Genomic DNA, 13701 nt, shown 5'->3' on the forward strand with positions numbered 1-13701 from the left:
TGAAACACATGACTTAATTTGATTTGATTTGTTTTTTTATACGTTGTATGCAGACTGAACACAACACAAAGCACACAACTTAAGATATCAAGTAGAATCCAAATCTCATAAAATATCTCTAGATCAGATTTGTCCTGCAGCTTTATCTCTCGGGGCGTTTAATGTGGTTCCCCATGTGCAGTGTCTCCACAACATAATGACGTAGCATGATGACACATGACAGGCCTTTAGGGCTCCGTTCATTGGCTGGAACAGTTTGGGACCATTTTCTGCAGTATTCCCTAAATATTACATTTCATGTTTTTGTTTGTACAAGGGCAAAAATTAAAGGGGGAAAACAAACTTACTTGTACTTAACTGTATTGTATGGAGCTACCGCTCTGGCTCTGAGTGCTGAGCGTCATCAAATGCTCTGTGAGTGTGTTTGTTTGTGTGTGTGTGTAGTGTTTGTTTGTGTGTGTGTGCATGTGCATGTACATAGGTTTGCGTTTTTGCTTGTTTTTCTTTCATTTTGTTTACTGTAGGCCTATGTCAGGGCTCTTCCACTGGTGGCCCGTGGGCCAAATGTGGCCCGTGCATCAATGTTGATTGGCCCTTTGAATACGATGTTGCAGCAATAAACTCAACGAGGAAAAGCCACAAACATCTGACCATTGGTTCAAAACTAAATATGGCTTATAATATTAAGACAATAATTCATAATGTGTTTCCCCGCCCATGAGCCTCTCAACAAATCAATCTGCCCACATACTTTTTGTCAAACTATACACGTTTAAATAGTCTAAATAGCATATTATCCTTGTGTTCTTTGGCTGGTAAACACAGAACCACCTGGGTAAACAAATATTGATACGTTAAGCAAAGGTCCAAAATGTTTCTCGTTATATTGACGTGAGAAATACCTGATGGCAATAACTAACTATAAGCTTTGCAGAAGCAGTGTTAAGCAATATGAAAGAATAAGAAAAAATAGCAAAAATACAGTTATGGGATTTAGGAGTGTTTGGTGGGCATTTTCCTTTCCATTGTTTTACAAGCCATAGCCATATAATATAACACAAATAATAATGATGACAATAATAATGATAATAATAATTATACAATAATTATATAATAATACTGTAATAACAATATTGTTGATTTCTAAGGTATGAAGCGTAGCTTAATCTTTCTGCTGATATGTACAGTACTTGTGTGGTGGCTTAATTCTAACTTCTGTTGTTGACAGTCAACATTGGAAGGTGTTTATTAAGTACAAAGTAGGAAATACAAAATGCTCAGATTTACCAGTATGCTTTGTTTCCTGCTCTGAAAGCGGCGTCAGGCCCGTACCGTACCTTGAGGTGGAGGAGGCGCCTCGGGTTGTCTCAGATTTGGGCACTGGCAGGCTGATCAGAGTGTGTGAGCCTTGGCAGCGACTCACAGCGTCGGACTAAAGGGTTCTTTGAGGAGCCAGATTAACCTGCACGCTAGTTTAAATAAACGCAAAAGCCAGCACACGGCTGCATGAATGAACGTTTCATCATCATCAGCTTGCTGCTTTTCCATGATCGTGTTGGATTCACACCCCACCACCACTCCATGATGCAACTATAAAGAAAAAGAAAGTCAAAAAAGACAAAATACATGTGGAAGTACTGGCTGGTAGACAGATGTAGCGCTTACTTCAGGGAAAATGATCATTTGCCTTCTCTCTCTCTCTCTCTCTCTTCTCACTTCTCTGATGCTCACTTAGCCCCACTTATAAAAATATTCAGATGACCGAATCTCTCCTTGAATAACATTTTAAACTCCTTTCTCGATTTGATTTGATTTGATTTTTTTATTTGATTTTTTTTTTATTTGATTTTTTAAACCCTTTCCAGGTTTTATGTGTCTGTTTTATGTATTTTATTGTCAGCGGGTTGCTGCTGATTGACCCTCACATTTGGTCATTTGATTCATAGTCATTTGTACACAGGGAACCCCAGGCATCTTGGTAAAAAAAAAAAACAACAAAAAAAAAAAAGAGCTTTATTATTTAGGCCTCTGCCAAGTGGAGATCAGGGTGGAAAATACACAGGATCCCCGGCGCCAAGTCCCTTGCTCTTGGAAAATCCGCCGCAGAAGCGTCCAAGCATCGGGCCTGGATTCAATCACAGCTGAAAAGAGAAATGAACCTACAATCGCCCCTCGCTAATCAATGTAACCCCTAATCCGTTTCGGGGCGCATGTCGGCATCGCGTGACTCATGTACAGTAAGAATTATGCCCTCATTTTGACATGCTTAATCCTGGGAATATATTCATGGCTTTCAATGGCAACTGACAAACTTGTTACTTTGTTGGCAAACAATGGTGCAGCCGTAATTGCTGTGCCAGTGTTTGGATTTAGGAAATGATTCTACTTAAGTTCACATTCCGTTGACAATAAACAAAGGTTTATCGGCATGCAGTGTATTGACACACTCTTGTAGAATCTGCGTTAACTGATGAGAATTTAACATATTCAACGGAGACTAGATAAGTCACTGACTGTGACTCTGTACCTTACTGGTTGATATATTATCTGGAAACTCATCATCATGACCTTATTTCTTCCACTAGTGTTTAGAGCCGAAGCGAAGAAAGTGTTAGTTTTGCGTTGTTTTTAACTCAGATGTGAACCGAGTGAACCAGCAGGAGGTTTTACGGAGCAGAAAGCCCTGAATCTAAGCTCTCTGTCATAATGGATCGGTCACTGCTCCCCAGTCGCTGAGAAATCCAATAGAGCAGCAGCACTCAGCGCAAAGTCGCTCAGTGGTTTTTGCACGCATCGTGTCAAAACGTTCAATGGAAATCAGGATTTGCATAAGTGACTGTTGCCACGACAGCTTTGGTTTTCCCATGAAAGCCACTCCAAGCGATTTCCCTACGTGTTTAGAAATAACGGCACGCTTTGCTGAACGTTTAAAGGCACATTATGCATTGCATATTACACATTTCCTCCATTGTTTTGGTTTGTGTTTCTGTGTAAGTGAACTCCACCCGTTGCATCCTCATTCAGTGGAATCAGCCAAGCGAATGCCCAGATTACTTTCTTTCCATATTATGTTCTCTAAATTGCCACCAGGGGGGTCATGCCGTGCGCAGGTCCACTTGTTTTACATCAAACTGCTTCATTCCTCTTTTTGTTGCTTGACTGCACTTGCGTTTCTCTCCTGCCTCTCTGCCATCGCCAACGCAGCTTTCCTCAAATGTTTCGGGGTCATTTAAAGTAAACTGCAAGTAGTACGCCCTCTTTGGTTTCTTCTGAGAAGAACTGTCCAAAAGCATCCTTTATTTTGATCTGAAATGGGTTGAGGAGGCACAGATGCAGAAGGTTGTTAGTTTTGAGTCAGCTGCATGAGTGCCGACAGTATGTGGTTCAGAAAAGTCTGAAAGTGGTCAATCGAATGAAGTTATGTGATATTGACGAAGTGACAATATTTTTTACTGAATACGTCAATAGGAATAACTTGACAATATTTTGGGGATTCTTTATTGACTATAATTGAACCCTTACCCTTTCCAAGAAATTACCCCTGTTTAACTGTATCTTACATAGAGCTATAAATCACTACACAATTTGTCTGATAGGTTCAGAGAATGAGATCACTTTATTGTAATGCAGCCTATAAGGCCAGGGAAGGACAGTTTTTAAACTCCACCACAAATTTCATAATGGCCAAAATCCCTGGTAATATCTAATTTAATTTCATAAAATCAGCATTATTATAGGCCTATTGGTTATTATGTTATAGTTATTACATAACCGTAACATGTCTAAGCTTATACCTAAACTCTCTCGGATGTGAAAGTATCCCATTAATAAAGCTTTTTTCTTCTTCAATTTCATCAAGTTCATATGTCCTCCATTGAGTAGTTAAAGTTTCAGTGTTTTCGGTTTGGCTGTTGTACAGTCTCCAGCAGCAAAGGAAGCTTGACCTGTAGTTTGACTGTAAATCCTCCTCTAAACTGTGTTTCTAGCCTCTGGGAACATACTCAAAATTTGTTAACTGGTTGTTGAGTGGATGTTTGGCTCTCCGCTGTGTGTGATATTAACCTATGCACCACTTCACTTCTTTTTCATACACACAACTTATTGCATTCGTCCATTTGAGTTCCAGTAGCGTAGGTTCATAATTCACCTCAAAACACAGTAATACTAATATTCCCAGTATGGCACTTTCAAGGCAGGGCAAGTTCATTGGTATGGCACATTTCATACACAAGGGCAATTGAAAGTGCTTTACAAAGAGTATAAAATGCATTGTATAAAACAGTTTAAAGAAGAAAAAAAGCATAGAAATCAATTAAAAACAGATGGAAGACATTGAAGTGCAGTTTAAAACAGGCCCACACACTTTAACACGACAGGACTGGAACCAGCACAGACTTTTCTTCGTTGGGACTTGGGAATAGAAATTGATATAAATAAAAAACAGACAAAAATGCATAGATAAAAGGTTAAAGTGCAATTTAAAACGGTCTGATTATTCACAAAACTTGCAAATTCAAGGAGAAACCCTCCATCTGCTGCTCAGTGGAATTGTTTTGCCATTTTCCGTGTCCCGCATCACTTAAGAGAGGTGTCATTGCTGCACATGGTTTCCCTCACCATCACATTTCATCACACTAACAGATTCTGTTAATGCAGGCGATTAGTATTTGTGCATAGTCCATCCACCACCATCCCTGAATGAAGATAGAGTCTAAAGTGAGAGAGTGCACGCCTTGTGTGATTCACCAAACAATGCAGCTGCAGTTGGCAGATAACGCTCAGGCAGCGTTCCTGCTGAAGTCACGACAAAAACACACTTCAGGCCAGAGGAGAAAAGAAACATCACATTTTAGACTTTTAATACCTCTTCTAAATGTACCTTTTTATGGTTTATTCAATCGTTTTTTTCCCCCCACCCCAATGACACTGAGCCCCAGAAAGTGGAAATCAACCAATATCCTGATATTATCCTAAATCTTGGTAATGTCAAGTATACACTAGGGGACTTTTGCAAGGATTTTTTTGAGTCCCAGACAAATTTTCAAGATCTTAAGAGAGTCATAAGGAAATCGCTTGTCTTGTCTTAAGCTTCTTTACGAGTGCACTCCCGTTACCGGTAGTCATTCGATTTGAGATGATCAGAAACTCTGGCGATCAGGCTCAGTCTCAGGCTAGTCCGTCAGGCTGGTTCGGTATCGGGTTGGTTTGATTTTTATCTTAAGTCTTGAATCTCAAGTGTCAGTCCTTCATTGTGTGCTAGTATCCCTTAGATCCCCTGTGATCCTCTGTGATCTAATGGGATGAACAAAAAATCTTTAATGTGTGAGGCTGTCTTTTGAAAGTCTTTTGAAAGTCCTCTGGTGTAACCCTGCTGTAAGACTGAGCTTTTTTTATATCACAGAAACAGCTCCTATCTATCGTCGCAATCTATTTTTATCCTCGTAATGGTTAATTCCAGCTGTATATACAGTTATACACATCTGTTTACGCATAAAAACATTAAACTGATTTTCCTGCATTAAGCAGGAAACGAGGCGCTTGCAGGTGTTCTCTGAGTTTTGCAACTTTGTTCACCGAAAACCACCCGCAATCCAAAGCATTACAAACAATATATTTTGATTCCACGGGATCTTTCGGGTGCACTTTATGACCTGAAAGCGGGGTTATGTGGAGTTTTAGTTTTGTACTACTTTGCTTCGGTTCAAGCCAGAAACCTGCTGATGAGTCATTCTCTGGCGCCGGGTGTCTCCACTTGATCCGTATCAGCTGGAAAGCGAGGGAAACTATTGGACCGCGCAGGTGTGTGAGTCACCACCAAGAAGCCTGATTCGTCATATCAGTTGTCCATCTGGGCGGCCCACGGCTTGGTACCTTGTACTGTGTGCGTCTCGTGTCTTGGTTTTATTCGGGGGGAAAATGTCATTGCTCTGGAACCGCACCTAGATGAGACAACTGCAACTGAGAATGTAATCACAGAGAGAGAAAAAAGGGAAGTGACATCAGCATCCTGATAGTTTCCAGTTTATTGAATTATGATCGGTCCCAACCTGAGGCTTCCACCGAACCACTTACTATGTAGCAGCCGCTGCAACTACCGAAGCAGCTGACTCTAAAACTGGATTTACTGCAGGAATGTGGCCAAAAAAAGGACATATTCCTGACACACCCTGTGCTTTGCCGGCTACAGATATGAGGCATGTATTTAGTTATAAAAATCAGAATCGTTTTATTCGGCAAGGTACATTTTCATATACAAGGAATTTGTCTTAAGGATTGGTGCGTTGCTGTACTGACAATTATCATAAAAAAATGGTTAAGTCTAAAAAATAAAAAAATAAAAAAAATCGAATTCTATGCACAGTTAAATAAATTAAGCCAACAGGCAATACCCCATGGTATCATTATGGTTGCTATTATGGTATTATAGCTATTATGGCTTGCTATAAATTATTACTATTGTCTACAAAGTTATTACAATATATGCTATTTTGTCTGTGTGCATGCCTGCGAACCGACGTTTTTTATTTTTTTATTATTATGATAACAAAACTGATACATTACAGCAGGATATCAGTGATCTTCGATATTCCCCTCAGCAAGGTTGTTGATGACCTTTGATGACCCTCAGCCTGAATGGAAATTGGAAGTTACTACTGTAGGGTTATTATTTTAGCTCTCTGCAAGCATCAATTACTGTAGGCTCAGCGTCAGTCTTGGCCTAAATCTGTGTCAGTCAGCACCAAAAAATGTGAGTGATGCAACAGATGACCTCCCGGTGAAATATAAACTCTTTTATTACTGTAAATAAATCTGCGTACATTTTTTTTTTTCAGTTGTTTTTTTACCTCCATTTCATCCTGAGCGCTGGGTTTGTTGACAGTCAGATGCTGGGATATGCTTCCCCTCAGCAGCCTGCACGGCAAAATACGGAGGCATCCATTTCTAACGGTGGAAATAGATTTGTAAAAGGTTTGTTGTGTTGATTGACAAACAATGATGTATTTCTTGGATTTCGTGTCATTGACAAAAAGGATTTATTTCTAAATATCATCTGCCCTTTTTCAAACGACATTTTGCAAATCGAGTGGAAAAGGGAGGGTTTGTTAATCCCAAATCATATTTAGAGGTCATTGTTTATGCATTTGCGGATCCTTGATTTGAGTATATTTGCTTTTATTGAAATCTATTTCCAAATAAACACACAACATATCATCTCTGTATTGTGTGTGGAAGACCTTAAAGGGAAATTCAGTTAGTTTTATGAAATAAACAAAATGAGAAAAATATTTAACAAAATTTATAAAATAGTATGCTGGTCGATCCTATTTTGAGTCAACCCCTATTTTGAGAGGTTGTATGTTAATAAACCTTTTTTTTTTTGCGTCTGTACATTCAAAAGCACGTCATGGGTGCTGCCAACATTCTACTATCCTTTTGAAAACATATACAATCAATATAAACAACCAATATATACCAATTTTTTACCTATTAAAAAAAATGTTTGAAACATGTTTCAAAGCAAAATTGTATATTATACAATATACAAACATGCTGTGTGTAATATATACAAACAATAGAGACAGAAATGTGCAATAAAATGTGTTGTATAATGGGTTGTGTGCTGTTAATGGATTGTGGTTTAAAATGAACAATAGAATGTTTTGTAGTCACGTATGAAGGGGACATTTGATGCACAACAAACAAACACGACAGAACATGACTTACAGCATATTAATAAATCACTCACTTGACACGTTCCCCCTCGTTTCTTTAAACCTCGTCCAACCGTTCAAACCGTGTCTGACATCGATAGCGTTCTTTTTGGCTTTGTGCTTCTCCAGCCCTCTTGCTTTTTGAAGCGTTGGCTCCGGTTTTGACCGCCATCCCTCTCCTGAGATGACATAATATGCTTTGCTGGTTTAAAACTAATATTGTCGTACGGGATTTGGAATGGACCGGAGCTCTGCTTTAAGGTTTTTTGCTTCGAGTCCCTTCAGAAAGACGTTCCCCGCGAAAAAGTAATCGGAGAGACGTCCGCGATAGTTTGGCCTCAAAATGCAGTTTGTAATCAGAAACGCCGGGCTTTTGTTGTAGCAGACCCGCGATTGTTAGATAGTTATGGTTTAGGTGGACGCATGTGGTCAAGCCCTCACAGTTGCAATTGATTACCGGCGGCGCTGGCTTCCAAAAGCGTGCATTATGGGATGGCTGCTACTGGCGCTCACTCGCTGTCTGTTTTCGCAACAGCACAATGAAAACACTCCGCTGCCACGATCTCTCACTCCGCTCTCCACATCAATCCCCCGTGTGGACTGCTGATGCCTTTCTTCTCTCTCGCTCGCCATATGACTTGTATTAGTTTGATATGGAAAAGCGCCTTCGTCTTAACTCTCATGCTGGAGAACCGCCCCTCCTACCCCCCCCACCCTACCCCCCCCCAACCCCCCAACCCCCCAACCCCCCCAAGCCCCAACCCGATCTGTAGTCTCTGCCGTCTCAAATCAATTCCTGACCAACGGACCACGAAAGACTTATTTGTTTTGGATGTCGGGTGTTTTCTCTCAAGCCCCCGAGCTCATGTCACAAGAAACCAGCTTGGTAGTTACAGTAGTATCGCACCTGGATCTGATTTTTATCACTTCTAATTGCATCGCTGAATCAACTACGGTCTATGGGGACTTTTTCGGTGGAGTCCTTGAAAGCAATTCTCATTTCAGGCCGTTATCCAGTTGGCTTTACGCTGACATCGAGCCATTGTGAGAGCCCTGCGTGGATGTGAAATACCTCATGCGCCTCTACCGCCCGCGCTACAGCGGCACAGCCTCCTCTTCGTGTTTGGGTTTGGTCGGAGCGGCTGAAGGAGAAGCGACGTTCTGGACGAGGTGTCTTCCCGCCGTCTCCGGTTTCCTTCGCTCCTTTTCGCTCGTACTCCCGTAGGCCCCGGCGCGTCGGTCCTCCGCGGTAGATCCGAGGCCGCTGCTTAGCTTCCGACACATACTGTTCGCAACCTACATTACTCTAACATAACACCCCACCCACCCACAGGGATCGTACCCCACACAACAACTGACAAGCAAGAAGGTCAGTGGCTTTAACTCTGACGTACAGGTATTGAAAATACACAGCACGGAAAGAAAAGGGACTTCACCCGGGCTCTGCCCCATCAGTTACAAACTCTCTGTAGTTTGGAGAGATTGATACTTTATTCATCCGCTGAGAGAAGTTGTAGTGTCACAGCAGCTCACACAAATAGCAAACTCATATATAACCTATAAATTAGCTGAAAACTTTGCTGACTGGCAATATACAATAGATGAAAAAAATTACTATGAATTAGAAATATACAATAAACCAAAAAATAAACAATGAAAATTGTTTTTGGCAGTAGACAATAACCTAATGATAATAAACAAATATAAATCAAATAGATTACAAGAAGAATCCAAATAAACCTTAAAAAATAACAAGAAACAAGGAGTAATTGGCAATATACAACAAACCTAAAAATGTACTGGAGGACCGAATTTCTTTTTTTTTTCATTTAATGTACAATAAATAATAAAAAAAAAGGAAACATATGTATAACAATTAACCAAAATAATAAACCTTAAAATAAACAAAGAAAAATGACCAAATATACGAAGACATTTGCTCTGCTGCCCTCGTTGATCCACAGATTTTCATTAGAACTGCGGTTTGAAAAAACACTTCTTCACGTCCTTCTCGTGGCCGTTTGGTTGGAGTGTGGAACGCGTTAGCGCCGGAGACCAGGATTTAAAGCGACGTCCGCATCCACTCCAGATGGGGTTTAAGAGAGGAGATGCAGAGCTTTCCACGGCTGTCGAATTTCCTGACGTGTAATTTGCAAGTGGGACATTTAAGAAATGAACATGATGGATGTGTTGTTTTTTTTGTTTTTTACTCTATGGCACGAGCGCACGGTCACAACAATCCACTTGGGGATATCGAGTTTCAACACACTTGACTCTCCTGTCTTAGGAGACGCCGTGACTCCATGGCAACGACTTACGGCTGTTGATATCTATAAGGGTGATGTTGCCACCGATCGCATAGAATTAAAGTAACGTGAATGGAAAATGGGGGGGGGAACCATCGTATTTACTCAACGAGGGCTGAGTTGGAGGTTTGACGCGTTCATAAAGGCAAAATAAGCCAAGTGTCTTGTAACTGTAGAGCCTTTGAGTGGAAAAGTGTAGTTCTAGAGTTTTCATTTCAACATGTAGCCATTTTTCAAAGATTGCCAAAGGGGTTCTGCGAGGTTCAGGAGGTCTGCGAGCGATCCTGGTGGAGTTTGGGTTGGGGTAAGGACTTTAAGATAACTGTTAAAAGGGAAACTCTGGTATTTTTTAAATCTATACCTTTTTCTTCTCATCATTGGGAGTCAACCCGAGTGATTGTCATCAGAATCTCTTTCAGTAAATTGATCTAGAATTGAAAGAAAAGCTTGCCAGTGTACTATGTATTGCAAGTCACTGGGCATTCAGCAGTCGGCTGAAGCTATTCTCTCAATACTGGATGTCAATCACTTGTGTCAACTCCCAATGATCATGATGATAACAAATATCAGCGATTTCCTGTAGGGGGACGAGATAAAAGTCAGAGGTAAAAGGAAGGTTGAAAACGGGCAATATTGATTATTTATTAATTAATACATTTCTTTAGTCCAAAATCTAGGTATGCCTCGTCGAACCTCTAAAATAGCTTGTCCAGAACTCCACCGCCGGATATGGATCTTCTTAATCCAGCGCGAGGGGTAGGGTGGTGCTAGGCTGCGGCTCCGTGTGTGTGGTCTCCTCATATCAGAAGCTCTACAGGGACACATGTTCTCACCGTGTTGATATTCAAAAGCCGGGGGAGTTTGTTTGGAGTGGGTAATTGATACTTGCCAATGAAAGAATGTTCTCTGCTTTGGCACAGAGTGTGAGAAGAAGAAGAGGAAGAAGAAGATGATGATGATGATGATCACTGTTTGTCATGTCTGCCCGGTCTTCGTCCTCTTTCCCGCTTTGCTCGCCCTGTTTCTGTGGAGCTCCTCACACCGGTAGCACCAGACCACACATATTGGCCCGTTTTCTGGTTTCACTGGAGGAGTCCTGCTGTCTGTGCCAAATTACCTATTAATGAGGCTTTCAGCAAACAGGCACAGAAATGCAATGCTTTTGTTTGGGTTGGGAGAACCGTTAAAACGTTTCAGGACGAGATTGAACTATCTGCAAGAAGCACAGACCTGCGTGGAGAATCTGAGCTTTTTACTTGGAGGCTCTGGAAAACCAGGAGGAATCCACCGGTGGATTCCCCACTCAATCACCAGTGCTTCACACTCCCAGTATTTTGGCTTCTGTTGTCAAATAGTTCCTCCTCCCTTCTATTTTCTGCTATTTTATGATCACCTTATATAGTATTTGACTCAATTGTATTATTCGTTGTTTATTTTCAGGTTATTTATATTGTTTCTAGTTAATTTTTTGGGGGTTCAATTGATTTTTTTTTTTGGTTAATTTTGATGTTCATATTATTGCTTATTGTTTTATCGTTGGGTTATTAACCATGCTAAATTCTGATTGTTCATTATTTATTTTAAGGTGTATTGTTTATTTAAGGTTTATTATTGCCATTTTCTTTTTTTTCTTATTTCTTTCTTATCGTTGTCTATCTCTCTATTGCTCGATCTGTCTGTCCGTCCATCTATCTATCTTTAAACATGATACTAGTATGCTCTGAAATACTCAATTTGATCATTGCAGGTCGAGTGTTGAGGGGTTGTTTACCACTACCTCTACATCAGTATATATTTTACGTTTTTGCACATAATTCGTAATAAAAACGAAAAACCATATCGGCCACAATTTGCCCATGATTCCTTTGGATATTATTTACCAATAAAGCTTTAGTAATAACATAGAAATATTAATATTGTACAGTAATAGACAATAGTAAATGGTATATTTTGTATAAAAAATATAAATTGTAAAAAATCCTGGTCTTGTGTGCTGTTCTTTCTCTGCGCAGGTACAAAAACAAGAGGGCGATGGAGGACGGAGAATGTTGTGCATCCTTCCATTCTTCAGGCTCTGTTGACCTGCTGAACTACGTGACGATTAGTGCTTTTGAAATGGATTAAGTTTGAAATGCAATCTCAAAAACAGAGTGGCAGAGTGATGGCGCGGCAGAATATTCAGTGTATTTCTCTCATTCTGAAGATTTGATTCCTGCCAACTATTCTCGGTGTCTGGTCAAAGAGTTAAGAACATTAGAAGGGGCTCCTCCATCTTTTGTTATCAACTGAGACACCTCAATCAAATCGTGACCCACATTTGAAAATAGCGGGGAGAAAAACATGAATATGAAAAGAAAAAGGATGAAGAAGAATAAGTGTCCGACCACGATGTCATTATCCTCCATTAAGCCTCTGACATCATGAAGTAATGTCTCTGATCTCTGCCAGATGATGCGGTCGTGCCCAGGGAACTGTCAGGCTGCAGATGTTTTACAGCACAAACTGAGAGACCTCCTGAATAACTCAGATGATATCACACTGTCGTTTAGGAAAAATGCTGGAACTTCAGGTGCTGTGATGTCCTTGGAATCGGGCGAAGTGACGTTTCTGACCGTGTTCATTTCTTCATCAACGTCTGACTATTTCACATGAGAAATACTAACGCTCGCACCAGCCGCAGGAATATTATGACACCTTCCACCTGCAGTGTTGGCATCGTAAAAAACATGGCGCAGGGAGCCGGGTGATGATACGATACGAGCGAATAGACTTCATTTTGGCTATATCGTTTTTATGTGCAAATCCAGACTCAGTATTCCTAAAGCTTCTGTAGGATTCAGTGCTTTAAAAAAAAAAAATGTATTAAGTTGTGGACGCAGGAGAAATTTACAGTGGACTCTTTGTCTCCTTCATCCAGTTTGGGCAGTTTGGTAGATGCCTGTAAAGCAGGATAATTACAAGTGATAAGGAGCTGGTACGGGGTCAGAGGAAGGACAGAAGAACTTTGGGTTTGGAGAAAATCTCCTTCTAGCTCATTATCCTTCAAAAAAAACCCAGACTTACCTATCAGTGAACCAGGAAGTGACTTACTTACTTTTTTAATATTTAGATAGACAAATAGATAGATGGATGGATAGATAGACAGGCAGGCAGGCAAGCAGACAGACAGACAGACAGGCAGGTATGTATACGGACAGACGGCAGACAGATAGGTAGATGAACAGACAGACAGATATATAGGTAGATAGGTAGGTGGGTAGGTAGGTAGACAAACAGATAGACAGATAGATAGATAGATAGACAGATAGATAGATAGATAGACAGATAGATAGATAGATAGGCGTGCAGGCAGGCAGACGGATGGACGGACAGGCGGACGGACAGATGGACACTTTATTCAACCCTTGATGGAAATTGTGTTGTTGCTTGCATGACAAAAACAACAGGGCAATAATAATATTAAAGTAATAGAATAAAAAATTGAAACAGTATTGGCAACATAAAATTAACCTAAAACTGTTTTGAAAAAATTGGCAGTAAACAATGAACCTAGAAATAAACAATAAAAATAAACATAGGTGAGACAATATATGTGAAAAAAATGTCAATATACAATAAACCTAAAAATAAACAATCAAACTAAGCCTAAAAATAGACAATAAAAAAGATGCATTTGGCAGTAT

This window comes from Zeus faber (genome assembly GCF_960531495.2).
Source record: "Zeus faber genome assembly, chromosome: 2".
In the NCBI taxonomy this organism is placed as follows: Eukaryota; Metazoa; Chordata; class Actinopteri; order Zeiformes; family Zeidae; genus Zeus; species Zeus faber.